Here is a 5,528-nt window from a genome sequence, read left to right as displayed (position 1 = left end):
GAGCTAACCACAGTTATTTTGTGTTCTTTACTACATTGGTTTCTATTAACCCATTTATTCTATCAGAAGAATTTTTATTCATTAAGATAGAAGAAATACACATAATTATATATATATATATGTATGTATGTATATATATATATATATATATATATATATACACATACATATATGTATATATTATGATATATAATTATTGTTATCATCATTATCGTGATTATTATTGTTGTTGTTGTTTATGTTGTTATTGTTGTTGTTGTTGTTAGTATTATTATTATTATTATTATTATTATTATTATTATTTATCTCAGATGCCTTTACTGGCCTTAATTAAATGGAATGGGAAAAGAATAGACAGAAGATATCATTTATCAAACAGAATGATTCAGTAATAATATTTTTGTTACACATCTGTGACCTGACCACCGACTTTATTCCACTGCATCTGTCGAGAAATTAGTTGTTGGTGAGTTTTTATAGGCCTCAGTAGCTTTTTCCTTTATCTTCTGTTAATTTTTCTTAAGTTTTGTTTGTTTCTTTTCTTTCTTATTTCCGTTTTCCTCTTGTTTTTGTTGACTTTTTTTTCAATAACAACAACGATAGATATTTATTGCTGATCTAAAGTGCGGTGATGATCTGTCTTGGCAAACATTACACAGTTAAGTTAATGGTTTTGGTGAAAAGTGTATGATTGTTAGAAAAATATGTGATGGCAAGATGACTGAGGGAGATAGATAGATAGATAGATAGGTAGATAGATAGATAGAAGGGTAAATAGATAGATAGATAGATAGATAGATAGGTAGATAGATAGACAGATAGATAGATAGATAGATAGATAGAAGGGTAAATAGATAGATAGATAGATAGATAGATACATAGATAGATAGATGGAGAGAGAGAGATGAGCAACAAAAAGAAGATGTCTGAAGAGGAGGGCTGAATGACAACGAGATATATATTAATATAAATTGAGTGATAACGAGGTGTGCGATAGTGAAATGAGTGATAAGAAGAGGAGTGAAAGAGAAATGGCTGAAGGAGATGGAGTTCGGTGTAAGAGAAATTAAGCAGTAGAAGGATAAGTGATGGAGGGATGTGTAATAATGAGGTGAGTGATAACTAAATGAGTGATAGCACTATGAGTGATAAGCAAAGTGGTTGAAGAAGAAGGAGTTGAGTGTGAGGGAGATGTGCAATGATGGAGAGAGATGACAGGGTGGTAAGTGATAATGAGGTGATTGACACCGAGGTAAGTGAAAATGAGAGAGAGAGAGAGAGAAAGAGACAGACAGACTGACTGACAGACAGGGTAAGAGGGAGAAAGAGAGAGACAGAGACAGACACAGATAGAATAATGGGAGAGATAAGTGACAGAGATGATTGGCAACAAAACGACTGATAGCAAGATGAGTGAGAGTTTTCATCACTCATAAGTCATTGATCAATCCAGAACTGTAGGAAAAGACACTCGCTCAAGAAATTATGTAGTGGAATTGACTTGAATTCATTTGGTTACAAAGCAAACTTCTTAATCGCACAGCTTCGCCTGTGTCGGCACGGAATAGAGAATGTTTTTTAAAAATAGAATTGTTAATATAGATAAAAGAATAGAAGAGAACAGTAAATTTCCTAACAGTGAAATAAACAGGTCAACTACATCAATTTTACAAAAGAAAGTATCTCATTTCATTTGGAGATCTTGTCAAAACCATTTAACGTCACAAGAAATATTTCCTCCATTGGCAGTTGGTACTTTTGGTTGTATTTACATTATTTTGGGAGTCGACCTAATAAAAAAATCTTAAAATAGAATAATATAAATATCTAAAAATCAAAAATTAACATATTAAAAGAAAAAAAAAACGAATGTAAATAGAGATAAATGAAATTTACCCAAGCAGAAATGCTTTATTGTAGTGAGTAGAAAGCAAATATCGTTAATTCCTTTGGGAACTTTTGGACAAATATTTCAAATTTTACAGTCCAGTCTTTATGATGCAGATGTCAAAATTAAATTTAGAATGTGAGTTATAAATAGGGAGAGTATGAATGAGCATTGATAAATTTGCGTGGAGTCACACAAGAACGGATTATTTAAGAGAATCCAAAGAGGGGAAAAGGTGACGGAAAATGCACAGTGAAATTGCTTAGGGAGTGGAATATCCAATATTTCAGACAGAATCCGTCTTTAAGGTAAAGTTTAATGCAGGGAAATAAAAGAAAGACAGCAGAATTTTATTATATCCTCTGTCTTTGAGGACCTGGTTGCAAGAAAGATGTATTTCAGAGGAGGTTATGACCTTATATCAAATGCCAGTTCTTAATAAATGTTCTGTTTCTTCAGGTACATTTTGATATAGGTTTTTATTCTGATGAGATAATTTAAGTGGATGTTTGAAATGATAGCAAAAAGAAAAAAAAAAAAGGGTCTTTTCAACTTTTGCATCTTTGGCAATCAAACTGAAAAACCAATCATCAGCATCATCATCATCAACAGCAGAAACAAGTTGATCATGTGCAGAAGTAGTGGGGGAGCATCATAGCCATGTGTTGAAAGGGATTCTTTGGCAGTTTGAATAAATGTAAGAAAAGCAAAGCTTGAAGGAATTATTGGCCATTTTTCATGCTTTCTAGGGGTCAGCAAACAGGAAATAAGAGTTACTACCCAAGGACAAAAATCATGTTACACAGTGTTATTTATACATGATTGTTGTTGTTGGCACTCCGTCGCTTACGACATCAAGAGTTCCAGTTGATCTGATCAACAGAACAGCCTGCTCGTAAACTTAACGTGCAAGTGGCTGAGCACTCCACAGACATGTGTACCCTTAACGTAGTTCTCGGGGATATTCAGCATGACACAGTGTGACAAGGCTGACCCTTTGAATTACAGGCACAACAGAAGCAGGAAGTAAGAGTGAGAGAAAGTTGTGGTGAAAGAGTACAGCAGGGTTCGCCACCATCCCCTGCCGGAGCCTCGTGGAGCTTTAGGTGTTTTTGCTCAATAAACACTCACGACGCCTGGTCTGGGAATCGAAACTGCGATCCTATGACGGCGAGTCCGTTGCCCTAACCACTGGGCCATTGCACGTCCACATTTATACATGATATATAATAATCAATTGAGACAAGTGGAAACTTCAGTGAAGGAGTTCTTCACCTTGAAGGGCAAGAACTGGGATCAGCATGGAATCAAAGAACTGACAGAAAAATGGCTTCTGATGGTGCAACCAAATGGAATCTATTTTCAATGCTAGGTTGCTTTTGTTGTAATTTGATGAAAAATGCAAATAAGTTACCTAAATATTGCAAAACTTTTGATTCAAGACTATAATAAATCCCTTCTGGCCCCAAATGGATTACGAAGGGTTGTACTTATGGATATTGCATATATATTTTATGTAAGTTCCTCTCCATGTAAATGCAACCTTACTGTGTTTTATTTCTCACACACATGTCAGGGATTTCAAGTGTATAGCATCTTGGCTGTTACCATCTTTGGATGCAAAACTTTCTTGTCTCTTGACATCTCTGGTTGAGATTTGTGTGTAACACGTATAAACCAGGAGTGGCTGTGTGGTAAGTAGCTTGCTTACCAACCACATGGTTCCGGGTTCAGTCTCACTGCGTGGCACCTTGGGCAAGTGTCTTCTACTATAGCCTCGTGCCGACCAATGCCTTGTGAGTGGATTTGGTAGATGGAAACTGAAAGAAGCCTGTCATATATATGTATATATATATATATATATATATATATATATATATATATATATATATATATATATATGTATATGTACATATGTGTTTGTGTGTCTGTGTTTGTCCCCCAACATCGCTTGACACCCGATGATAGTGTGTTTACGTTCCCGTAACTTAGCGGTTCGGCAAAAGAGACTGATAGAATAAGTACTAAGCATCCAAAGAATAAGTCCTGGTGTCGATTTTCTCAAATAAAGGCGGTGCTCCAGCATGGCCGCAGTCAAATGACTGAAACAAGTAAAAGAGTAAAAAGAGTAAAGATTAAACCAAAGCAAAACAAAAACATAATGATAATAATAATAATAATAATCCTCTCTACTATATCCTGGGGCAGGTGGGGTGTAAGTTGATTACACTGACCCCAGTGCTCAGCTGGTATTTATTTCATCGACCCCAAAAGGACAAGATGCAACGTCAACTTCCGTGGAATTTGAACTCAGCAGGTAAAGAAGGATGAAATGCTGCTAAGCATTTTGACAGGTGTGCTAACGATTCTGCCAGCTCACCATCTTAACAATAACAACAACAACAATAATAAAAATAATTCTTTCTACTAAAGGGATGAGGCCTGGAATTGCGGAAGGGGTTGGATTAGCTGATTACATCGACCCCATTGTTCAGCTGGCACTTATTTCATTAACCCCAAAAGGATGAAAGGCAAAGTTGACCTTGGTGCAATTTGAACTCAGAATGTAAGGATGGACAAAATGCCACTAAGTGTTTAGCCTGGCATGCTAACGAATCTGCCAGCGCACCGAATAATAATAATAATCATCATCATCATCATCATCGTTTAACGTCCGCTTTCCATGCTAGCATGGGTTGGACGATTTGACTGAGGACTGGTGAACCAGATGGCTACACCAGGCTCCAATCAGATTTGGCAGAGTTTCTACAGCTGGATGCCCTTCCTAACGCCAACCACTCAGAGAGTGTAGTGGGTGCTTTTACGTGCCACTGGCACGAAGGCCAGTCACACGGTACTGGCAATGGCCACGCTCGAAATGGTGTATTTTACGTGCCACCTGCACAGGAGCCAGTTCAGCGGCGCTGGCAACGAACTCGCTCGAATGTCGTTTCACATGCCAGGAAGGCGACAAAAATAATAATTATAATATTGTCAATGATAATAATAATAATAATAATAAAATTAAAAGAAAAGAAACATTAGACTAACTGATGCCGCCAAGCAACCAAGGAATTTACAAATATTTACTTTCAACAACAGTTTTCAATTAATGACTATAATTCACTGAGATGTTGAGTCTATTAGTGTGTGTGTGTGTGTGTGTGTGTGTGCGCCTCTATGTGTGTGAGTGACAGGTATTTCAACTGATCATCTGATCACATGACACGAATAATGAGCTAAAAGCGCCAGACAATGGTCTTTACTAATGATTTATGTTGTTACTTTAAGAAATATTTTCATATCTAATTAATTATATTAACTTGTTACTTAGTGTTATTGATATATATATATGCACACATACACATATTCATGTATACACACACACGCACACACATATATATTGTTACACTGTGTTATTGATATATATACATACACACACACACACACACACACACACACATTATATATATATATATATATAATATATATAGTTTTAGGGAAAATAACCAATTATCAAGAACTCATCGATGAAAATCCACTATCACATATAGGCTCAATTTAATTTGATTTTAATTGAGTTTTTTGCCTGTAATTTTGGATTTTGTCCCTAATATTATTATTATTATTATATATATAT

General features: G+C 35.7%; 1 long non-coding RNA gene across 1 annotated transcript in view; it reads left to right on the top strand.

The window, feature by feature from the left end:
• Nucleotides 1-323: 323 nt before the first annotated feature.
• The window catches only part of LOC128250997 (uncharacterized), a 187,776-nt gene continuing 182,571 nt past the window's right edge, over nucleotides 324-5,528 (top strand). Inside the window, exon 1 of the long non-coding RNA XR_008266914.1 lies at nucleotides 324-466. This is a non-coding gene — a long non-coding RNA (uncharacterized LOC128250997). The remainder of the gene's footprint in view (nucleotides 467-5,528) is intronic.

Source organism: Octopus bimaculoides, chromosome 27, assembly GCF_001194135.2.
Source record: "Octopus bimaculoides isolate UCB-OBI-ISO-001 chromosome 27, ASM119413v2, whole genome shotgun sequence".
Lineage (NCBI taxonomy): Eukaryota > Metazoa > Mollusca > Cephalopoda > Octopoda > Octopodidae > Octopus > Octopus bimaculoides.
This window is presented reverse-complemented; position numbering and strand designations above follow the sequence as displayed.